General features: G+C 40.4%; 1 long non-coding RNA gene across 1 annotated transcript; it reads left to right on the top strand.

The window, feature by feature from the left end:
• Positions 1–283: 283 nt before the first annotated feature.
• Positions 284–3,559, top strand: LOC124266091. Its single transcript, XR_006895630.1, has 3 exons — positions 284–471; positions 686–794; positions 3,330–3,559. It is a non-coding gene; the product is annotated as an uncharacterized LOC124266091 (long non-coding RNA).
• Positions 3,560–25,716: the final 22,157 nt, after the last annotated feature.

Raw genomic sequence — 25,716 nt, 5'->3', positions numbered from 1 at the left:
CTTAACATGACTTAGAAGCAACCCATGAATAAAGACATAACTTTGTATATTGTGTGAGTAAATTGAAACTATGTTTCATTACAATCATGCATACCATTTATGATATTATGGGTATTCTTAAATTCCATTCAAATTGACTTGCCTTGATGAAAAGTTTTTTCCTTTGGTCACCCTTCAAATCAAGTTCAAAGTTGACAAAGACTGTAAAAAGTCTGGAAAGGTCTAGCCTGTCTCATAGTTCCTGAACTGCATTATTTTTACTTCCGTCTATGCCTTTCTGCAATGCTAAAGCCCCAATTGAAGCAAGTCTAGTTTTACTTGGGTTCAGGAATCTCCCATCTCACTAAAGCTCCTTTTTAGTTTAAAAGGAGTTATTTGCTTGTATCAAACTTATATATATTCAGAGACTAATTGCTAGTCTCGGATGGTCCTGTTAGACGTGGAAATCATATCCAATCCAGTTTATGCCTGGTAAGTTAATTTTATTTTACAAAAGTTTCTGAATATGAAACATTGTAAATTCAGTATTTATGTATGTTGTTAGGATGATAACTAAATCTAGTAGTATTTTAAATACTTTATCAGTTCGTAAGAAAAAAATATCATTTCTTAATCTCAGTTTTGAATTTAAGTTCATAATCATTTTGAGAATAATATTGTTAACATTTTGATGTTCATAATGCAGACAATTATGAACGGGATCAAGAGACGTTGAGCTTGGCAGAGGAGAATTGTGATCTTCGAATTGAAGAATCAGAGGAGGAGTCTCTGAGGCATTCCAAAGAGAGGAAGGGGTAGGTTATGGGATCCAGAGATAAATATCTTCACGTTAGTAGCTTTAAATTGTGAATACTATTTTCACAACTTTGTTAACTTTATTTCTACCTTAACTAGGGATGTCACGATACATAATTTTCATGAATCGATACGTATACTCATGACATGATTCGATATGTATTATGATACCTATTTTCGCTTCATTATTGCGTAAATTTAGTTACATTTTGAACATTAATATTTCATATTTTATAATTGTCCATGAAAAGATCAACATTTTTTATCCTCAGAGATCTTTGTGCATGAAAAATAATCATTTATTACTCTCATAACATCAAAAAAACATGATACAATTGCAAAATGTCAACGATTCATATTAAAACATATTTAAAGGTCACATGCAACGTAAAACACAACTTTGCAGATTCTGATACCTTTCGGTATGGACTTACCGAAACAAATCATCAAAAATGCAAATTCAACTTATAAAGTTGAAAAATAACGCGATGAAAAAAAACGCGCGAAATCGTAGTTCAAACGATTCAATAATTTTCCCGAGCGTTTGGGGGGAATTCAAGTGGTTCCAACAGCTGGGCTGCGCTCATAGCACGTGCGCAGTTAAATAGGTTCGCGCAACTAGGAATCGGGTTGTCCGGTGAATACTCGGTGAAGGCTTTGGTGTGAGCTATTTTTCTAATGTTTTGTTGATATCTCACAGACGCGAGCTTTTTATATGTTATGACAGTAAATTAACTGTTTATATAATTTCATTTGCCTATTTCACCACACGTTCTTCTTACCGAGTCACTTTGTCGGTTCGATACTTATAAGCAATGTCATTAGTTAGCGTTGACAGAGTTTCTAACTGTGATATAGATGTGTCGCTGTCACAGACAAAACTCAATGTCTTGTTTTATTGACACCTGTGTGTCTGCCTGCCTGTCTGCTAATGACAATATTCAATACACAACTGCGATCACTGACCACATGCAATTTGAACTTAACACCAATCAGGCTATACACCATAAACAAATCGCATTGATTTATGGCCCGAGTTCGGTCTCTGTCACATCATGTAATTACACAGACAGGCAGGTGTGATACTTGAAAACATGACATGTTATGATGTCTGTTGATTGCAAAATGTTATACACAAAAAATGAGCATGTATTTACAAAACCCAACATCTCTATATACACACACACAATGAGCCGTGAGGGCATCTGCAAATGAACCGGCCGTTACACTTGAGTGCACACCCACCCGCTCTGACTGGGTTCGGTATGCCGGCTGCTTCGTTCCTTGGGAAGTAAACCCAAGTACACAATATTGCACTTTTGATTTGCGATTGTACGCTTATAATTTTGTTTATATATTATATATCATGAATAGGTGATAATTGTGTTTTAATATTATGCTTGATTTTCTGGTTGCATGTGACCTTTAAACAGATACTTTCATAACTAAATGTCGATACAGTTTTGAATGTATTGATAATTTTACCGTCTTAGAAAAAGTATCAATACATCAATGTATTTAGGCATCCCTAACCTTAACAATGTTCTGGCCTACCTTTAGAATTCCTCACCACAAACTTGCAATACCCCATGAAGTAATGCCTCATGAGTCTTTGCAAATTGTTTAATCCTTCTCAATATCAGTACAGTTATCTTGAATGGTTGTGTGCCGATCAGCACCGTATGCAGCAATACATGTTTTAGGTATCATCTCATACATGAGCTTTTACTATTGATAAATGTAACAAGAAATTCAAAATGGCCAATAAGAGATTAATTGATACACATGGAATAGTGTAATATACAGATAGTCTGTCTTTGATGACATATCTGAAAAATTTAAAGACAAACTTTATTTACTCTAATAACAAGCAGTTCCAGACAAGTATTGTAGTTCTGATCATGGAAAACTTTACAGTATATATAGAATCTGGCAGAATTTTCTCTTTTCATATATCAATAGGGTATTTTTCAGAAAAATTAAGCTTTTCTATTGACTTTTGCACTTGAATGATGTCCAAACATTTACAATTCAAAAATTTATCCCTGCAATAATCATGTTTTTTATAGAGATATCATTTTCACTTTTAGGTTACTATCTACTCATATCTTACCACAGTTTCATAGAGAGCTGATGCATGTCGTGTGTCGTAGTGCACAGAATTCAGACAAGACCCATGAAGAGAAAATATTGGCATTTCGCAATACAGAGTATACAAATGAACATTTTGCCTACATTTTGTTGTTTTTCTGTAGTCAATAATTCAATTTTCTATCAGATAATCAGGTGTATGAAAGTTCTGACACCATTCTGTTCATATCACAGGGGTGTTTGGGGTGGGGGTGGGTGGGTTCTCAAATAAAATTGTTTTACATAATTGTATCAGGTGTTTAAATGGATTGTTATCAAATGATTCATGTAATTGTCAATACATTTGCATTAATGTTTTTGTGTCCTTCATACACAGTAAATTCAGCAAATGAGAACTGAAGACACCTGTATTCCATGTCAGCAGATACATTTTCTTCCTTCAGAATTCAGATGTAGTATCTGTGAGAAGGTACTAAAATGTAAAGGTGGATATACTGTTCATCAGCAGATGCACTGGAAGTCAACAGGTACCAACAGTTTTTAGTAGTTTCTTTCTAGATATCAAGATAAGTGAACACCCATAACATATCATATCATGATACAAAGTCAAGAATGTGTTTAGCACGACCGCTTTTCTATATATTATTGTCAGGTCATTAGTAAAACAATCAAGCTTTCGCTACTAAATTCCATTGTATCCAACTAGGATGTGTTGTCGAAAGGTCTGTGTTTATGATGAATAGGATGTATTGTGTTAAACATCGGGCAACTATTCATATATATATATATATATGTATTAATATTCAGCAGACTCTAGGGCAAGATATGTATATCATAATCATCAGATGGTTGGGTAACACATCCTGTCTGTTATAAGCACAGCCCATTGGGCAACACATCCAGTCTGCTATAATCACAGCCCATTGGGCAACGCATCCTCTCTGTTATTTTTACATACCTTTGGGCAACACATCATATATATTAACAGCAGACCTTATCAGTAGACCTTTGGGCAACACATCATATATAGTATCAGTAGACCTTTGGGCAACACATCATATAATCAGTAGACCTTTGGGCAACACATCATATATATCACCAGTAGATCTTTTGGCAACACATCATATATATCACAAGTAGACCTGTGGGCAACACATCATATATATTATCAGTAGACCTTTGGGCAACACATCATATATATCACAAGTAGACCTGTGGGCAACACATCCTATGTATTACCAGTACACCTTTGGGCAACACATCATATGTATTATAATTAGACCTTTGGGCAACACATCCTACAATCAGTACACCTTTGGGCAACACGTACATATACATAGTCAGTGGACCTTTGGGCAACACATCATATATAGTGTATATACCAAGCTCTCTGTAGTTCACCTGTCTACAGTCAAATTTTATTCAAACTTTGTATCCCTAAAGAGGCCATTTAACTAATCAGTTTGTAATCTAGTTATATCATATGGATAAGTGGAGTTTGGTAGTCACACTGTGCACTCAGCTGTAGCATTAAATCATACATTTATAAGGGTTAATATTTCGTCCTTGCAGTCTATATTGACTGATATCAGTTATGATTCAACACTTCAAATGATATATGTCATACCTGACTGAGATGCACAAGTGGTGTTCTGCCAGGAAAAGGACAACTAGAGACCCTTCATACATAAACATATAGGGTCAGTTTATATGAATTATGGGGGTCACACTCAGAGATATATACAGCTTGAAACATGATTGACCAGTATTGTTATTGAAATACAAACAATTTGCTCTGTCTACTGAGCAAGTCGATGCATTTCAAGTTTTGCCCCCACTTTCTGATGAAGATGAGCTCAGTTATCACTAAAGCATGTGATCATGGTGATGTCATGCATTCTATCAATGTGTTATTACATTCTATGGTGAACTCATAGCATTCCAGACCTTTCTCATGTCTCACAACTTTGAAAGTAACCTAGATAGATAGAACTTAGAACACGACAGATCATGTTTGTATTCTACAATGTCTGTACATACTGTATGTTTCTAGATTTGTAGGTTTCATTGAGTAGTCAATGCCAAAACTGTTTACATTTCAAACCTCAAGCTAAACTTCTCTGTTCCAAATGTAATTTCTGTTGATCAAATACTCAACAAAAATCTCAAATCTGAAAACATACCATGTATTTTTTCTAACTAGATAAATAACCCTTAGCCTTCAGCACTGCTAGAACGTGGCTGACATACTGCCGACATGTCATCAACTGGTCCCAATTGCATGATATTTGGAGAAAAATCACTGAGCCAATTGTATGTAGAATGTTATGAAGTTTGGTATAGAAGTTAGCGAATCAGATATGTTTTATTCTTTTGCATATTTTGAGTTCAGACCTTGGTTTTACAAAAACCTAATGCTGCCATTTTTGTCCATCAACATGTTGTTTTAGTCAATATTTCTCTTTTGTTCAATTACTTGCTTGTTGCTTTGATTATTTTATCATTGCTGTAATAATTTCTCTGAGTATATACCAAAATATGTGCATGTTGCTGCATATTAATTATGTCAGTGTTTTGTTTCATCATCATTTCACTTGTTTGATAAACACTATGCAATAAAGTTAACCAGTATCTATCGGGACATCCTTCTCCTACTTTTACTTCCTCAGTGGTATTGAGTCTCTATCTGCTTACTGAAGTGATTACTACTACTAGTAGTGTTGACAGGCGGTGAGGTAGCCTAGGGTTAAAGCGTTAGCTTGTCATGCCGAAGGCCCTGGTTCGATTCCCACATGGGTTCAATGTGAAGCCCATTTTGGTGTCCCCTAACCTGATATTGCTGGAATATAGCTAAAAGCGGCGTAAAACTAAACTCACTCACTACTAGTGTTGACCCATCCTTATGGAACTATTTCTATTCTACCTTATTGCAAAGTTAATTTAAGGACTATACGTTGTTATATTGAATATTGCAGTGATTAGAAACTAACATAGACTACTCACACTTTGCTAAGGATCACACAAATTCCCAACTTTACTTAAACATGGTTTTATAATTTCAAATTGTATCCATTTATAACTGGATAGATAATAATATAGTAACCCTTCTTTAGGCAACATCTACATTAATCTAACCTTATGCACTTGATACATGAGTAACCATAAAAATGGTTTTAATGGCACCAATCAACCATTTTGCAAATCATGGAATGAGTCACTTACAAGTACACAACACCTGTCAATAGCAGGTATGGGATCCACAAGATTAAATGACATACTGAAACCTAGGATCCATACTTACAATAAGCTTAGATATTTAAACCAAATTAGACCCGACATCATAGTTTTCTGTTGAATCAATGATTTGATCCATAACAAAGTAGGAATAGTATATTTAGGCCACAAGTCCTCATAATGATAACAAATGAGCTAAATCTTTAAAATGGCAAATGTTTACTTGTCCTGATCAAACCTTAAGTTGAGGAGTTGGGGAAAGACTATAGGACTAGAAGCTGAGTGATGATACTCACTGGAATTGTACCTTGATGTTTTAACATAAATTTGCAAACTTTGTCATATTTCAGAAAAGGAGATAGCTCAGGCATTTTCTACAGATTTCCAAGCGTGAATGCTCTATGTTCAGCTGAGAACAAAAATGATGACCAAGCAGAAAATACAGCAGCAAAGGACAAGGAAGAGATGGCACACATTTCAAGAATAAGATTAACTTTAAAAATATTCAGATGATTTCTAAGGGATGTTACATTTGGGAATTCACTTTCCCAGTAAACTACAGATACTAGTACTTTGCTGGTGGGGGTGGAGTCAATCCCAAGTGTGATTTGATCCCACCCTCTCAGAGTGAAACACCTCATCACAGAACAACATAATCAGAAATTTAACCTGACGATTGTTAGTCAAGGTCTCGTTCAGAGAAGTGTAAATGCCAAAATTATAAAAAAAAATTGCAAAGGTATGCAAATAGGAATGTCAAAACTATTTGGTTTAATAAATAGTAAATAGTAAACTTACAATCTTTTCTTGTTCCTATCACTGGTTCGCACTGGGGTGGAGTATGGCTCAATTTTCCATGGAGTGGGGGTGGATGGTGGTCCTGTAGCACTTGCGGATCTAGTGCAGTGTCTGTTTCAAAATGGGCTGTGTTTAGATGATATTCATACCAGACATCAGGCACATATTAGTGTCGGAGTCCAAGTTCATTCAGGAGTCGTTTGGTATGCCTAAGTGTATGATAGGAGAACCGGAATAGTACCGACTGGCTCAAAATGGGCTGTGTTTAGATGGTATTCAAACCAGACATCAGGAAAATATTAGTGTCGGAGTCCAAGTTCATTCAGGAGTCGTCTGGTATGCTTCAGTGTATGATAAGAGAACGGGAATTATCCCGACTCGCTCAAAATGGGCTGTGTTTAGATAGTATTGAAACCAGACATCAGGAAAATATTAGTGTCGGAGTCCAAGTTCATTCAGGAGTCGTTTGGTATGCCTCAGTGTATGATAAGAGAACGGGAATTATCCCGACTGGCTCAAAATGGGCTGTGTTTAGATAGTATTCAGACCAGACATCAGGCAAATATCACTGTCGGAGCCTAAGTTTATTCAGGAGTCGTCTGGTATGCCTCAGTGTACGGGAAAAAAACGGGAATTATCCCGACTGGCTCAAAATGGGTTGTGTTTAGATGATATTCAGACTCCAGACTCCATCAACCTTCGCCGATCTTTTCGTCGTGATCAGTCATTTGAAATAATGTCAACAAATCCATATTTAATTAAGCAAGTTAATCATGTTGTTACTTTATCTCGTCATGAAAAATATTTTTTATATCTGGACTTTGCAATCCAGTTTATTAATTTTACTCAAAAGGTCAAAAAAGAATGTTCATATCAACTGCAGTGAAATCCTGTGTCTCCCCGATATTATAACTTCGGTCCGCATTAGTCATAAAAAATCACTATCATATTGCATCTACTCACGCATCGAAATGAAGTGTATTTGGCAGAAAATGGATACGTATACATATTTCGTTTGGCTAAAAGGAATAGTTCTTGTAGCTGGACGATCACGTGTCATCGAAGTGTTTTCGCGGTGGAAATAGCGAGATCGCGCGAAACCTCATTGGTGACAGGTCAAATTGTTCCTTGTATAAATACTATCCAGCAAAACACCAAAGAGCTGTCGCATTACCTTACTTATGATTATATATATTTTTCAGTTATAGAGCAAAACCTGCAATTAACATGAAACAATATACCTCTCATGGTAACATTATAATTTCAGATACTATATTTTTCGGATCACTCCGATTAACTAAATCAGGGAAAAGTGTGCACAGCTGATTGACATTTCCGACGGTGTATACGAGGCAAATACACACGCTAATCCTAATCCATGCATATTTTACAATGCCTAGCAAAAACAAATTAGAACTGAAAAGATAAATAAAATTGTCTAATGATTTTTAATTGAAATTTTACGTCTTTACTGACAAAATCGTCTTCACCTGTTCGTTCACAGGAAGCGATACGATGTCGTTTTCTTATCCCCCGAAAGAAAGACTACATATCTGCCTGTCTTCATCAGGGTGTTGATTTCCTATAGAGGTTTTCGGTGTTTGAGAATGAGAATATTTGATATATAGTTGTTGGTTAATCTTAACATGTCCTCAAAACTTATTCCTTAGCAAACCATGAGTGGTAAACAACGTAATCTAATCTAAAGCAAGGACACATCGGCGCTTGAGAGGGAAACAAGTTATGCCAAATGATAAATGTATGTTACAGAATAATATTTTTAGAAATATTACAAGTAATCATAATCTCAGTGTTTATTCAAACTAGTCTGGTTTGTTTGACTGCATCATATTTGAGAAAATTAAGCACAAAACTATCAATTGTATGTGCGATGTTAAACATCGGAAACAAGATAGTCAGTTTCATGCACACATATGAAATACAATTTTCTCGGCGCGCAAGACACTGAAACACATAAACAACCAATGGGCGACATGTATCAAATAAGCAGTCACAGAAATGTATACACGTATATAGTATTAAACAGCAACCATTGTGCGACATATATATGTATATTACATAAGCGACCATTGGGCGATATGTATATATACGACTGACTGACTGACTGAGTTTAGTTTTACGCCGCTTTTAGCAATATTCCAGCAATATCACGGCGGGGGACACCAGAAATGGGCTTAACACATTGTGCCCATGTGGGGAATCGAACCCGGGTCTTCGGCGTGACGAGCCAACGCTTTAACCACTAGGCTATCCCACAGCCCCCTGTATATATGCGACCTTTGGGCGACACATAACGGTAATCAAGTAATAAAGATTTTATACAATTAAAAATTGTTGTTATGTGTCGTCATTGTACACCTGAAGAGCCGTTGAACGGCGAAAGATCTTGTGCAGATATAAAGGAGATTTGACAAGAAAAAATATCTGGACTCATATTTTATATATAAACATATAAAATTGAACTCATAAATGTTCATGTCCATAGATGTTTCTCACAAGTTTGACGGACAGACAGACATACAGACATTTTGTACTGCCAATAAACAACCTAAATTGTGAGTGGATATACCCTCATATGGAGTACAAGTAACGTAAAAGATTTGCCCCCCGGCCCCACCCACCCACCAAGAGGGTTTGTCAGTTCCACATCAGTGGTATTAATTGTATCAATATTTTACCATTAACCACATCAATGGAATTTATCTGAATAAAGTGAAACTCTTAAAGGTCACATGCAACATAAAACAAATTAAGTTACATTTTGAACATTAATATTTCATATTTTATAATTGTCCATGAAAAGATCAACATTTTTTATCCTCAGAGATCTTTGTGCATGAAAAATAATCATTTATTACTCTCATAACATAAAAAAACATGATACAATTGCAAAATGTAAACGATTCATATTAAAACATATTTAAAGGTCACATGCAACGTAAAACACAACTTTGCAGATTCTGATACCTTTCGGTATGGACTTACCGAAACAAATCATCAAAAATGCAAATTCAACTTATAAAGTTGAAAAATAACGCAATGAAAAAAAACGCGCCAAATCGTAGTTCAAACGATTCAATAATTTTCCCCAGCGTTTGGGGGGAATTCAAGTGGTTCCAACAGCTGGGCTGCGCTCATAGCACGTGCGCAGTTAAACAGGTTCGCGCAACTTGGAAGCGGGCTGTCCGGTGAATATTCGGTGAAGGCTTTGGTGTGAGCTATTTTATGATGTCTGTTGATTGCAAAATGTTATACACAAACAATGAGCATGTATTTACAAAACCCAACATCTCTATATATACACACACAATGAACCGTGAGGGCATCTGCAAATGAACCAGCCGTTACACTTGAGTGCACACCCACCCGCTCTGCCTGGGTTCGGTATCCCGGCTGCTTCGTTTCTTGGGAAGTAAACCCAAGTACACAATACTGCACTTTTGATTTGCGATTGTACGCTTATAATTTTGTTTATATTTTTTTTCATAACCAGCAATGTATATTATATGTCATGAATAAGTGATAATTGTGTTTTAATTATGTTTGATTTTTTGGTTGCATGTGACCTTTAAGTGGCAAGCCTGAAAGCAAAAATAACGAAAAACGTATGTTTCGTGAGGGACGTAAACAACCTTTAGGGATTTAGGTCTTTGTCTGATATTGGTCTGACATAACATAAGCTCGTGTGCACTCATAAATTTTATATATTTATGTGGTTACGGGTGATTTCAAAGTTGAAACTAACACGCATTAACATCAACATAAAACTAAGAAATAGGTTCTTTTATACAATTAATAAATTGTTGTCTTATGATAACAAAGGTTACAAATCAATACAATTCACAATAATGGGCTTATCGATCAAAACACACCATATATGGCATTGAACGTACACTTTAGTGATTGATTTATGTCGGAAACAAACAACAGAAATTATCGACACAAGTCAGCCTGCATAGATCAAGCATCAATAGATATGTTCCCAACTGTGCTAAAAACATATTAGGAAATACATTCTACTCATATAACAGCTGTAAATTCAGTCGATATTACAAAATATCAGGAGTGAGTGAGTGATCAGAACATTGTACGTTGTTCTGGTGCGAGTGAGTGAGTAAGGTTTTTAGCAATATTCCAACAATATCACGGCGGGGGACACCAGAAATTGGATTCACAAATTGTGCCCGCGTGGAAAAGAGAATCACAGGCCCTCGTGTCTTTGGAATTTTTAAAAAATATATAAAATTTTGAGATGACCCCCACGACTCCAAATGCTTCAATGTACAATACATCATGACAAGGCCGAACCACCCCACCCGACTGCTTTGCCGATCACTACGCTACCATCGCATGCAATCGGTTAAAACTTAATGTAAACATAATCATGGATGATTGGCCTATTGAGCACCACTCATGACACTTACCGATTCCTTGTTGTTATTTCTGCAAGTCGATTGAAACCCGATTTTGACTCTCAACTAAACGATCTTGACACAAATGTCCGTACAAAACGGGGATGTGGTCGAAGTAAGCACTCTGGTTGGTTGATGCTTGTTAAGGAGACATTTACAACTGATGCTTTCTTTTGAGAAGCCATTGCTTGAACAAAATCTTACATTTCCTCCAAGTCAATCAGTCGATGAAATTAAATATTCCCGCGAATTTATAAAGAGTGAGTTAATATTTAACGTCGCATCGGCAATATTTCAGCCATATTGTGACGACAAAAAGTGAGGTACTAGGAATAAACATATGTATACTTATTAAAAACCGAAGAACAGTATAACGACTAGAATATCATAATTCGATTAAAACTAGTTTTTGAGTTCAGTGTAAAATGTTAAATCATTTCAAAACATCACAATATAAACTCGGGCTGTAGATCGCCAACAACTGAATTTATAAAGAATGTGCAAATTTACAAGCGTTGTAAGCTCCATCACAATCCATACAAAGGAAGATATTTTTGGGGGTTCAGCTAATGGACCAGCAAATCACTATCTCAAAGATTAACTGAAGTCACACAAACTGAGCGAAGTATCGTACAATCAGTAATTTGTAAAGTTATTTTTACCGCCCACGTATCACCTGTGTACCAATTACTATGTATCTCTATTACAGTTTGAAGTATTGATATATGGGGACCCCTGTATGTAAGTTGGATTGCACTTGTGTATCGGAGTACAGGCAATAAACTTATTTTGAGCTCAGTTGTGTTGTGGTGTTGGTTTAAAAGAAACCATAATCCTTTAAAGTTTACTAAGAGGAGCAGTATAGGAAATACTGGACTAATTCATTCATAACATGTTCATGCAATTTGGGGGTACAACATTTAGACAAGAAGTATACATCCAACAGGCGCCAACTCTGCTCTAAGCCTTGCTGATCCGTTTCTGGTTGGTTTAAACATATGTTATTGTCCAAATGACAACGGGATTAGGGACAAGTGCACCGACTTCGACTTTCCCGTTATAATGATAATAATAATAAGGGTACTTATATTGCGCAATACTCCACCCAAAGGGGCATGCTCAAAGCGCGCACAAATGTTTAAAAACAAACACATCAACAAGTCAAATGAATCAGTATTGTAGAAGATAGTCGTAAATATGAGCTTGGAGAGAGTTACTGTTTGTATCAACTTAAAAGGTGTGTTTTGAGGATGGACCTGTATGTAATTTAAGTGGAAGTGAGTTCCATAGTGCGGTTGCAACTGAAGCAAAAGAACGGGCAACAGTCCAACAGCCCCAGTCTTTTAGGTCTACATTCCACAGCTTTTCATAGAAGTAGAAGCGACAAAACCCTTTCCACATTCATAAGAAATCTCTGCCAAAATCAGAGTCGGTGGTACAGTTGTGACTATATCATAAGCAGATGTGTAATGTTGTTTGTAAACAAATCGGGTCTGAACCAGACAATCCAGTGATTATCACCATGAGATACGATGACAGAGCATATGTTTATAAATCCCTATGATATAGTGATGATACCAGGTGTTCGCTAAAAGGTGAGCGTATCCTGCCCAGCCGGTGGCACCTGTCATAAACATATGCTAAGTCTCGTCAATTGTTCACCTGAAATAACTCGGAAACGTATGGTATAAATCAAACTAGGGAATTTCATCGGACATAATTGTTGTCTCTGATGCATCAAATTTGGAAATGTCCTCCATATGTCTACCATAAAACATCTTGAAAGCTTCATTGAGGCCTTGAATGTTGTAACCTTGATCAAACAACTTCTGAGCAAGAGTGGCATGACGCTCCTGAAATCCTGATAAAAAGAGCACGCTCGACTGTACCCGAAAACGTGTGTGATGTAAACACCAAAAGCTGGAACAGTTGGAACATTGCTCGACGTGAACGGGGTGTTCACAGATATGTTTAGCTTTAGCTTTAGCTTATTCTCTAAAACTTCCTTTCCTACCATAAATCTTTCGGAATACGGTTGTGCTATATATATAACACCTTCCCATTCACTCACTATATTTTCCGTAACATTTGTCTGTTTTTGTTGTAATAATGAAAATCATGGCTATTATGATCTAATGTATTAATGTTAAAAATATGCCATGCTACTGAGTACCAATCTTACAAAATGTGTGTCAGTGATAGTGTTGAATATGAATTTGGCGGTCTGAAATATCATGATCCCACCAATGACGATTTTTCAAGAGGTTGAAATCAGATGTTAACTATGGCCAATGTGGCAAATACAAACTCTTCAAAAACGAAACGCACAGGCCAAAAATACGGAAATGTATTAATTAAGCTTAAACATATATGAGGAAAATTCGACACATGGATGAAGATGTCTTCTTACCACTGTCAGCATTAATTCAGTTCACTCATGTGTGGACACACAAGGGGACGTTCAGGTCAGTATATGGTGACACCACCCTTTGCAGCCGTCACTGCTCGACACCGCCTTGGAAAGGATTGCACTATACGTCGGATATTTGCTTGGGGAATTCTTCGCCATACCTCCTGCAACGTGTTGGCAAGTTCTGCAAGTCTCTGAGGACGATGGTGACGTTTACAGACGCGTCGATCAAGTTCGTCCCAAAGATGCCCGATCGGGTTCAGATCAGGCGATTTTGAAGGTCAGGGAAGGACATTGGCGTTTGCATTGGCGAGATAGGCACCTATCACCTGTTACACGAGCTGTGTGGGGTCGACTGTTGTCGTGTTGAAACAGCTCCCTCTGACGGTTAAAAAGTGGGAGGAGGAGATGTCACAGAATTTGGCCGATGTAGCGATATGCTGTAAGACTGCATTGAACAGCCACTAGCTCTGATCTACCCGTGTAGGGCATGGCTCCACGCCAAATCTGTCCTCCTGTCGAACGCAGTTCGACGCAAAAAGTTTGTGTCAACGTCGATAGACACGTTGTCTCTCATCCCGTCGTTGCAGGAGCAAATGCAGTTCATCGCTGAACCAAACGGGTCGCCAGTCCCCCAGGTTCCATGCCTGTACCCTGTTGCACCATTGGGCACGTCGTTGTCGGTGTAGTCGTGTCAAAACAGGTGCAATTTCAGACGATTTCTGATGGTCTGATGTTTTGGAAATTCTTCGACGACCAGGCACCTGTCCTGCAGTGCCCGTTGTTGTAGCAAATGGGTGAATCGGTCCTGCATGAGCAGGAGTGGTCACTCCTGGTCGTCCACTTCTGGGGCGATCTTGGATTGATTTGAAGCGGGTATACCGATGCCATAATCGAGAAATGGTGCTGTGGTGGACGTTGGATTGTCTTGCAACGGCAGATTGGGACTCCCCTGTTTCCAAACGTGCAATGGCGGTATTTCGTTCAAAAGCTTTCAATCTTGGCATTGTTTTTAATCTTACGTCGTAAATTTCGTTGTAAAATGATGACATTTGTTTGGCCTTTAATAGTCAATGTCTCTACTCATGTTTCCGACACATTGCACGTGCATTATGTGGAAAACCGTTTCTGCATGCACTTTTCATGTATCGTTTATATTTTTTATGACAAACGTTTACAAACACATTTGGGGTGCGTTTGATCGCAATACACAACAACCACGACACGATAAACGGGAGTCAAACATAGGAATTGTTTTAATGACGATTGCTGTCTAAATATATCAAAATGAACTGCTGAACTGCTTTCCCAGCTAACACAGAAACGGTTTGACAACGTTTCCATATGGTTTTAAAAACATTCAAAAAACGTTTCGAAAACATACATTTGTGGAGTTTAAAAAAAGACGTTTTTAAAACGTTTTGTAAACATTTTTCCATGAGGTTTCAAAAACGTTTCAGAAACGTTAGGGTTGAAGCTTCTTGCTATTGTACATATCCAACATGAAAGACATCTGATATCGTTGTTGTAAGGCTCGTTTATCAACACGAGTGTTTTCAGACCGCCTCCGTGGTGTAGTGGTTAGAGCGTCCGCCTGGAGAGCAGAAGGTCGCGGGTTCGATCCCCGGCAGCATCATACCAAAAGACGTTAAAATATGGTACTTGTTGGTCCCTGCCTGGCGCTCGGCGTTAATGGGTACAACAAGGACTGGTCGGCTCGGAGTCAGTATAATGTGTCTGAGTGGGGTATTCATGCTTCACTGCGGCATGGTGGGCTAGCACTATAAAACCAGCTTAAGTCTGGGCTAGTACAAGCAGCCGCACATACACATACACACGCATGCACGTCGTCATATGAGGGAAATATTCCCAAGAGCGACGTTAAACCCAATTTCACCTCACCTCACACAAGTGTTTTCAATGCGGTCCAATAAATACATGCATGTAAATACATTCATTAATCATATCACCCGGTACTGTTTAGTAGAAATCAAAACAAAACATTAAAGAATACTTCATTTCATCAATACATGTGGAAATAATTCTTCTTGCTTCTATGTTGGCTTCTGAAAAAAGCAACAACATGTATTCTATGAAACTATTAATATCTAGTAGTATGACACTGGGGCTCCAGCCGCAATTGCCTTGGAAGGTTAATTAGAATGTAATTCCAGCCCAGGAAGCATAGGAAAAAATTGGTGGATGGGTTGTGTGAGCATCGTGGGATGCGTCCTTGTTTTAACCGTAATATTGAGCGATGACTATATGGATGGGATCTGTTATAAACTCCTCGAAGTAGGCTAAGGAGTAGGTCGGGTAGAGGGCGGTGCGATCTCGGGTCTCCAGGCTATAATCGACTAAAGTATCCATGAGACGTTGTAACCGTTCGGTTCCCACGAGACCTAAACTATCGTACATGGTGGTGAATTTCCTTCGACTTATTACTCAACGTAGGGCTGAGTAAATATCGAGCCCACTGACGTCCACCCTGAGGGTCAAAGGGATCGAGTCGGATTGAAGTACAACTTCCTGCTTGCCTCGGAAATAAGGTTCGAGGTACTCGGTACTGCAGTCCGTCTGCTGTTTGCTGAGCGACATTTTAAGGGTGAGCTGGTATTTGATACTTTTTAAATCAGCAAGCTCTTTGTTAATTTTGCTGGCGATCAGAGGTTTAATATCGTTGACATTGATATTAGACTGGACGGTCATCCGCCAGCCTCTTAAATATTTACCCACCGCGTGATCCGTAGCTACGAGTTGTAATTCAACCGGCTCTGTGTCTTTCAGGAGTTCGATCAGCTTGGCTTTCCTCAGTCTGGAATAACCTCTGAACCCCCCTTCTTTAGCTTGGAATTTGAGCTCTTTGACCGTGGGAAGTTTCTGAACATCGAGTAATTTCAATAGCTGGTTTTTCTTCAGTCGGGAGTAACTGACAACGCCACGTTCTTTGGCCATCGCTTTCAATGATCGAAGTGTAAACATTGTCACCATATCAATGTGTGAACAAAAGTTTTCCTAAAATAAATAACTATATTGAGATGCGAAGTCAAATCTCTAATAGACCGACTCGATATAAATACATGCGAAATCATATCTCTAATTGATTGAATTTGGGCAGATAACTCCGTCAGCCTTCTCTTTGACGAGTTTTGAAATGAAGCGCACATAAAATCGTTTTTTTCAAATTTTTATTCTTAGTAGTATGTTGCCTTCTTTGAGATAATCTCTTTTCGTCAAGTAGATCAGATGACATCGGACCACGTCTGCTCCGTTGGCTTTGCAGCGGCGATAGTAACATTTCACGCCTGTGCCACACACTTTGCACGTATAATTGACAAAAACTTTTTCGGATGGACATCATATGTATGCCACAATAGTCGGTGGTGAATTTCCTTCCACAGGTTTCGGTTTTTCCCAGAAGCACGTACTGACAATGATACAGTGCGTGTCATCTCATCTTTATATAGGTATAAAAAAAATTTATGCACATAAATATTTTTTACACACAAACATATTTTAGTCTAATTGCTTGGCAATCATTACGGTCGCGGCTAATCCTAAGGCCACAAAAATCAGGTCCCGGTCTTTTTGACACGGGGAATGGGTGTAATACTGCGAGAGGGTGGGTTCGTCACCGAGAGGTTCGAGTCGTTTGCGGCTGAGCGGGTAGTATTTTCGCATGGCATCGTCCGCGTCCTTAAACGTTGGAATGCCGTGGTTTTCGTGAGCGAGTTTGGCATTGATGAAATCGAATCTCTGCATGTGTTTTCTCGCGTAGTCGGCTTGTGTGGCTTGTAATTTCTCCACGGCTAAATCATGCCGTTTCCAATCAGCTTCGATCTCGGCGGCATTGGTTGTTCTTAATTTGGAGAAGAGATAATTGCTCCCAGAAAAGGCCAGGGTGTTGACTAAAGCCCCACCATTCATCATCGCGATTGTGTCGCGATTTATGTATCACAAAAAAATGTTTTATTTCAATATGTTTTCCGGAATGATGCCTTTCTTAACGAGCATCTCTTTGGTGGCCTATGCCAGTCCCAAATCGATTTAAGCATGCTTGCTGTTGTTCTGGTACAGCCTCAGTCAGTTGCTGTTGATCTGGAACAGCCTCCTCCATCCTGATGACATCTTGTATATTATTGTTTATATTATTTGTTTCTTTAAATCGGCAATGCTTAGCCGTGATCATTGCCCCGGGATGAGGCTCAAAGCGTGGTCGATGAACGGATATTTCTCGAGGTCTTCCCACATGTACAGGCGACGTTCCGGTGGAATGGGAAGGAAATACGACACGAGGCCGACGTAGATTTGCGTCATGGCCGATCCTATGATTTTTGTCATTTCGGCACCGAGTCTGCCTTCGTATCTCGCATACAGGTTATCGATTTCTTCAGCGGGCATTTTTCTAATTTTGCAGGGAGTGAGGTCCTCACCAAAGGATTGTTGGGCTTTGCCACCGACCGCCAGTGCCACTAGTCTCTCCTGCTTGTTGCTTTTTTTATTATTATCCATCATTTGCTCGAGCAGTTTGTTGCACTCCATCTTAGCAAACTATTTTTAAAATCTTATAAAATAAAACCCACCCATGCGAAACACAGCAATAGAAAAGTCAAGTGACACGTCACGAAAATTTTGAACATGCTTAAGCTATGCTAAGGTATGCTAAATTTTTTCTTAAATTTGCTTAAAATATGCTAGAATTTTCCTTAAGCTAACGGATTTTATAAGCTACTGGTTGGTCCGTTGTCAATGGCGTTTTTCTGTAAGCATTCTTCGAACTAATCCCTGTCCTTGCAGTGAAATAAGGCGACCCATCGGATTTGCTCCTTGTCTTTGAGGACCGAGTTAAATATTTGCGTCAGCACCCAAATGCTGTGTTTTGGCAAGAAGGCTAGGTACGATAGCATGTCTCGTTTTTTAACCATTTCCTTGTTGGTGCGGCAGTTGTCTAAGATGAACAGCGTCGACTCCCCTTTACATTTGTTGTGTAAAACTTTTAACCAGTCCTGCAGACGCGTTCCCGGATCCGTCTTTACCCACGCTCTCTTGGTCTGGACTTGTTCACCTGCAAAGTCGGACAGAGAATGACGATGTGGTCAAACGCGTCCCGATAGTATCCTTCCAGCATGTCCAGCACGAAAGCCGTTTTTCCGCATCCCGTCTGGCTGCACACGATGGTTCTATGCGGATCACGAGGCAGGTGGATGTTGATCTTAAAAGATGGCTTGCACGAATCTTCCATTGTCTATATTAAGCTGCGCATCTATAACCACGTACAAGTAAAAATTTAATTTACCTGCAGTTTGAGCTTTTTTGCTGATTTGAATCATAATACCTTGCTACCGTTGTCGATGCGACGTCTGCTCCCATGCACCTGATCGTCGTCCGTGGATCGCATGTCCAGCCACAGCACATACTTGGTCATGAGGCATTGCCCTAGCATCACCTAGGCGAGACTGAGATCCTTCACGATCACGTTGATTTCCGGTGAGTGCTTGATAGCTGGTAATTTTTTAATGTCGTCCCACTATTGGAAGCTCGCATGCCTTGTCACTTCTACTTTGATAATCTTGGGGTTCCTATATTTTTCGTTCATTCTTTCAAACGGTGAAAATTCTCCCACCTGCAGGATCAAAATGACCTTCATCTACTGAGCGGGTAAGTTCAGATTGATATTCCACAGCATATCACTTTAATTCGGGACAATCTTCCGATGCCACAGTGTGCGATCGTACAGGATGGCTAGCGTTCCTGCATACTGGTTGCGAATTTGTTGAGCCAATTCCGGATTCATGACCTTGTTGGACTCCAGCGAAATATTGTCGATGGTATAACTGCGCTCGCCATTCTCTACAAAAACAATCTGGCTATAATCGTTAAACATCAGTTCGCATTACAGCCTAACGCCCAGAGCGGCTTGGTGAAACAGCATGTGACCCTCGATCAATTCGAAGTCGAGTGGAATGCAAAATCGGTTCCCGAACGCCTCGGCTATAGCCTTAGGTTTCCTCGGTATAGTGGCGAGATTGTCTTGTTCAAAAGTATATCCCATGCGCAACCGAGTTGACGGACAATCGGCTTGACAAATGCCTTGGTATTTCATGTTTTCCCATTCGCTCGCAGTTCTCCAGAGGTCCACATAAGTGAGAAACATATTGCTGTCGTCGATGCTGAGGATCTCATCCCCACTGATTTTAATTATCATTTTTTTTCACAATGGCGCGACCCAGGTTTGCCACAATTTCTCTTTTGTCATTTTTGGATTCCAATCTGATCTGAAAAGACAGGCGAGCTGTTCCTAGGACAATGACGTCGTTATCGCCCAGGTTGTGGAATCGCACCAACAGCGTTTGGTTTTCGTCGATCGTACACTCGGGTTGTTGGTGACGGTCACGGAATCGACACACGGCTTTCACCCCCAGGGCTTCCCTCAATCTTTGGAAAGGATCTAGTTTTCCTCCATATTGCGTCATTATTTATATTGAAAGTATATAATATTTGTTTAAGAATAAAATATAATGGCCAAAGGTGGTGAAGATATTCCCATGGACGATTTTGGGGGTGAGAGCAGCCCATTGTTTGATGATGATGACAACGACGCGAGTAGAAACATAGGCGATGACCTGTTAAAATCGACCGTTGACGATTATTACGATGTCCTAGGGGGAAAGGAAAATATCGCTCCTCTTTATGGCAAATATTCTAAGTTTGAAATCGATGATCAAGGGATACTATGGCTGGAAGAGGCTCCAGACGTCGATCTCATGCATTCCCCGTACGAGAAAACCACTTGCCTTGTCCACATTGGCCGGTCGCCAAGATGCCCACTTTATCTGTGACAAATTAAATATAACCAGCTATCAACAAAATATTAGCAGGACGTTTGCCAAGGCTTTAAGAGAAGCGGACGCTGAGCTCGATGCCTTGGCAAGTGCAGCCGGTCGAGATGATTTGAGAGACGTTCCACAACGCGCTCAAGAAACTTTGAGAGACATCGAAAAAATATTGGACGGTTACTGGAACAAACCCCTGCCATGTTTAGAATTTACCGTTCGGGAATTGCGAGGGCTAGACAAGGCCTTTAGAACCACTCGTGAACAACATAGCCAAACTGAAAGAAGTCGACGATCATATCGCTCACTATAAAAGAGAACTAGCCCAGGTACAGGACGACGAGGTCCTAAAGAACACCGTCGAGAAAAGATTGCGAGACCTGGAAGACAAAAGATCGACCCGATTGGAAGTGGCGTCCTCCTTCCGAGAAACACTTTGAACCAAGATCAGTCGCATTCACGAAACCATCGACTGCGTCCTCCACGTTAGCCAAAAGTCTTAAAACATTATTCAGAGAACAAGGGATCACCATCGCCAGCATTCTAACGGCTTTGGGTTTCATCATATCGACCATGGTCCTAGCACTGACAGGCGGCGATGGTGGTGGAGCTGGAAGCACGGCACCACCAACCCCAGCCCCATCAGGTGGCCATGGCAGCGACTGCAGAGGCTGGATAAAAAAACACTTGAAATCGCTCGGCCAAGCCTTGGCTAAACTGGCCGGCAAAGACGCCGGAGCGCTGCCTGGCATCTTGGGCAGCATTGTTTCCTGGTTGCTAGGCTTCTTATAAAAAACGGTCACGTGGTTCAGTCAAAACCTGTTGGCATTCGTCGTCGCCGTGGCCAGTCTGGTGTACATCACCGCTAAAGAATTTCTAACCAAATGAGGCACAGTCTGACCGCGATTCCACCGACCACGAGCGCTGTTTTAGGATCGATGTGTTGCTGATTTTCGACCATATGGGTGTGGTGCGGGTTGAACGCTGGGCTCCAGCGATGGTGGTGATGTCATGATCCCTGTTTCACCGGCACTCGAGGGGGGGTGCGACGTGACTCACGTTGATATCAGGGTTGACACCAAACTTTTGATCGCTGGTCGCGATGACGATTTTGTTGTTGTAGCCCACCACTTTGTGGATTCTCAGTTGCATGTCACTTGGAGCCATGTACAACCCCACGCTGAACATGTAGTCGACTTTCGACCGGGCGTTTTGCAACACGTTTTGATAGCGTTCGATGGCACTCGGCAGATTGACCGGTCTGGCAATAGCATCCTCAACGTTGGCCACAAATTGTTTCTGCCGTCAGAAGCCGTCCCTTTACCCATGATGCTGGAACGCGTTTGCATCTGCGCATCCACCAGTGCCCACACGTATGTTCGAATGGAATCGTTCAAGCAGATGGTGCCAGCATGAGTAAACCCTTTCGACGTATCCAACATAAACTTTTTCCAATCGTCTTTGAACGGTGAATGCAAAACCGCTTTTAAAATACATCTCGCCATTCATTACTCAACAGAGCCACTTTCCAATAGAATTTTCCTCGTCTGAGTAAATCATCGCTGACTTCTTTCACAGATCGCGCGCTCCACTGTACGGAATGCCCAAACCGTGGTTCGTACCCGGTCTATGCAAATCCGTTTTCGGTTTGAGTTAGAATTCGCTGCAAATCCGTTCGTACGCACGCCAATCGTACGGATTTTTTTCTGCATTCCACGCCTTGTATTGCGGAATTGGTGCGTTGATTTCTTTGAGGATGTGCCTGATTTGGTAGTACACGTGAAAAAAGGAACACAGACTGGACGGCGATGAGTGTTGTTCAAGGTCAGGCCACAACCCGTCACACCACATGGCGAAATTGAATTGTTTCCGCCAGAATTGCATCGGGTTGTTAAACCAAGCGTGTACTGTTTTCACATTCGCGACCGAAAGCCTATACTTTTCAAATACATTTTCAAATTAAATTATTATAATTATGTATATATTTATTTTCAATATGTACCTGACGCTCCCGGGAATCATGAATGGTGCATCTATTCAACTGCTGCATCAATAATACGTCAAGATGACTTGAAGTCACGCTATGCGATCTTACCTATTACCGCGATGGTCGAATATCACTAAGATGTAGGGAACAACAGGCTATTCATCGATGGAAATCGCCATGGTTTGTCTGACGGTTATTACAGCATTTGTATGCTGAACGATGAAATTTTTTAAACCCATTGGAGCCCATCTCAAACTCAATGAGTCAAATGGCACACTGACGTTAACGGCAGGGGGAAAACCCATCAGACTCGGTAGGCCCTTGGCGAGCGACATACGACCCCGAGAGACTGTCACAGGTTCGAAAGTACCGAGCTTGTGGTCTATCACGAACTGTTCATTCATCTCGATTGAGTAAGCACCAACGATAATATTCAAGGCAGACGCCCTTTGACCCTGTTAAGAGCCATGCCCGTAAAAACAGAAAAGTGCAACGACGGTCGGCGGAATCATTTTCGACCTTGCAGCACAAAAAGTTAACTCAGGCATAATCACGGAATTAAAACTATCAGTTTTAAATATAAAATATAAGCCTGTAAATATAGGATACCTCAGCGTCATGCTGCACTTAAAGCTTCTGGTCCCGGAACAGCCATGCCACTGAGAAAATGCACCAATATAGCGATATCCGATCTCGGGGACACGCACAGATTCGACGAGCCTGGAATCGAGGGTAAACTGTACGCCTTGCAACTGAAAAACAACATTTATAAATGCGTTGAAGTGCCCTCCACTGGATCCAGGCGTAGCAGCGCCCTAGGCGATATCATCGATACTGAAGGAGCAGTCAGCAACACGCGATACGACAAATGGGCATATATCCACAGGCTTCGGCGGCAAGCTGTTCGACTTCAACTACGTCGAGACCACGGTCATTGCCCAAAACACGCAGTACACTCTTGTCTTTACCGACGACAACAAATGGATGTTCGTACCATCTCAAATCAACTGGAATCTCAACATCACGTTTTTACGGAAAACAAAGACCAATATCTGATGAAAGTCGGGAATAACGGAACGCTGCTCGTGGCTTTCGTCCCAACGCCCACATGCTATCGAGTAAACCTGGGACGCAAAACGTAAGTTTGCAGATGGTGTCGGAATTCGATGGCGTCAACATGCTGGAAGATCTACCGGCTAATTCCACGTTGGTCATCCAAGTTTACCTCGGTGAACTACCGTCAGTGCGAGACGTCGAAATCATCAAAGGGATCAAACTCTGGTGGACCCAACAACAACAATACCACGTTTGATCCGTTTACGTGCGGGTGAACATGAATGCCTACACCAGTCAGCAGGGAGTCATCGTGACCGTGGAAGACACGATATCGATCACTAAAATTTAATCTGCCGGAAAACATACATCTCATGGGTTTGAAGTGCACGTCCGAGAAATTATCCTAAAACCAATTAAAAACTATTTCGTAACATATACGATGAACCACCAACCCAATGTCACACTCAGCGATCTCGGGGACACGGAGGGATTTGATCTGCCCGGCGAGGAAAATACCTTATACGTCCTCCACTTACAAGACGGCATGTACAGCGAGTGTCACTGACAGATTTCAAAGAGCCCAACTGGTTGATCAACATGACCCTCAACTCACCCCACATATCTTTAAAAAACAATAGTTACATCTCCAAAATTACGAACAATGGGATCCTTCTCACGTCTTTCACAGAGTTTGATATACAAGTTTTACGATTACAAGGTCACACTGGCAACATGGTAGCTTCAAACGACCTGGCTTCATATTTACACGTACACGTACCCAATTACCAATGGGATTTTTTCGATTCAAATTTAGCTATCAAATTGCACACCACTTTTGTAATATACGTCTATCTCGCAGACGCTCGTATGAGGTCAGAACGACAACTTTTGGATGGGTTGACAATACACTGGTCCGACAGGCACAATAACCAATGTTGTCGTATCGTCATAAGACCGAGATCGGCACCTTTAATAAGCCTTGATGGGGTGCGCGCTTTAGAAAAAAAATCGATTATTGTCTCGACTATTTACGTGTACCATAATCTAAACCTTATCAGCCTCAAATACATCAATCGAAGATTGACAGAAAACCAATTAAAAATTATTTTATAAGAACATATGTACATACAGGATGGGATTGTATCCAGCCATGGACGAAATGGCTCAAACACTCAAAACTGTGGACGGATTTCGTTTGCGCTAAATCAGTGAGATCAGACGTCAACTGGTACAAGAACGTGATGTGCGGTTCGGAGTACACAAAAAATACCATAGGGCCACCAATGCTCTGGATGGTGTTGATACTGCCCTGATAGTAGCCAGTATGGGACTTGGCGCGGCTGGCGTCAGCTTATTATCGACCATTATAGCAGGCCCCGTCGTCCTTGGGTTAGAAATAACAGCGGGGGTATCGGGACTGGTGGGAAGTAGCCCTTAAATTCATTTCACCTCGGCTTCAATGTAAAGCATTGTTCAAAGCACGATGAAATCAGGGTTCTAGCCAAGGCGAAGTTAAACACAATCGATGATCATATCTCAACAGCGATCTCTGATAGCAAAATCTCTGAGGAAGAGTTTCGTCTGGTGATGTCAGAAATCGCCAAATATCACCGAATGAAACAGGAGACTCGAACCAGGTCTAGAAAAACCGCTGACATCAGCGAAGAGGAGAAAAAAAAAGTTGCCAGAAGAAGGCCGACAACAGGTCCTTCAAACCTTCCTTACCAAGAACAAAGATCTCATCAAAGATTAACCTTGAACTGTTTTCTTGATATCAACGAAACAAACTGACAAAGGAGAGATCAGTTCTTTATTTAGCCTGGGGATTCCCTCATGCATCACACCTTATAAATAGCTCGATCTTTACCAGGCTGGCTCGGTGTAGCCGGTGAGATATCCACTAACCCATCACACAAACTGACACAGGACACATCAGTTCTATATTTAGCCTAGGGATTCCCTCATGCATCACACCTTATAATTAGCTCGGCCGTTGCTAGGTTGGATAGCCACTTAGCAACGGAGGCCCTCCCAGGGACGCCGTTTCTAAGCTCGTCCACCATGTTTTTTAGCTTAGTA

Source organism: Haliotis rubra, unplaced genomic scaffold, assembly GCF_003918875.1.
Source record: "Haliotis rubra isolate DU_JTF1 unplaced genomic scaffold, ASM391887v1 Scf123, whole genome shotgun sequence".
Classification (NCBI taxonomy): domain Eukaryota; kingdom Metazoa; phylum Mollusca; class Gastropoda; order Lepetellida; family Haliotidae; genus Haliotis; species Haliotis rubra.
This window is presented reverse-complemented; position numbering and strand designations above follow the sequence as displayed.